Source organism: Plasmopara halstedii (assembly GCF_900000015.1).
Source record: "Plasmopara halstedii genome assembly, contig: Scaffold_444, whole genome shotgun sequence".
NCBI lineage: Eukaryota > Oomycota > Peronosporomycetes > Peronosporales > Peronosporaceae > Plasmopara > Plasmopara halstedii.
Genome location: NW_020187364.1, coordinates 723,447 through 723,779, shown reverse-complemented (window position 1 = coordinate 723,779; position 333 = coordinate 723,447).

Below are 333 nucleotides of genomic sequence, written 5' to 3'. Positions count from 1 at the left end.
CCTACCTTCGGACCGAGGTGTGCGTCATGAGATCGACCTGGTTCCGGAACCAAATACTAGGAGCAGTGCGACGTCATTAACGCATTTTTTATTGCGAAGCACGACGCAGGGATGGTACGTGAGAGCAAGTCTCCCCATTCACACCCACGTTTGTGTTCGGAAGCCGAATGGCAAGTGGCGTATCGTTCATGCTTACAATAAGCCCAACGCTGCCACCATTCCGGCACAGACGACGATCCTAGAAAGGGTGGTCTTCAGAGCAACATGGTGGGATGTACGAAGTACAGTGTACTCCACTTGGTAGATGGATATTACCAATTGCTCATGAGAGCG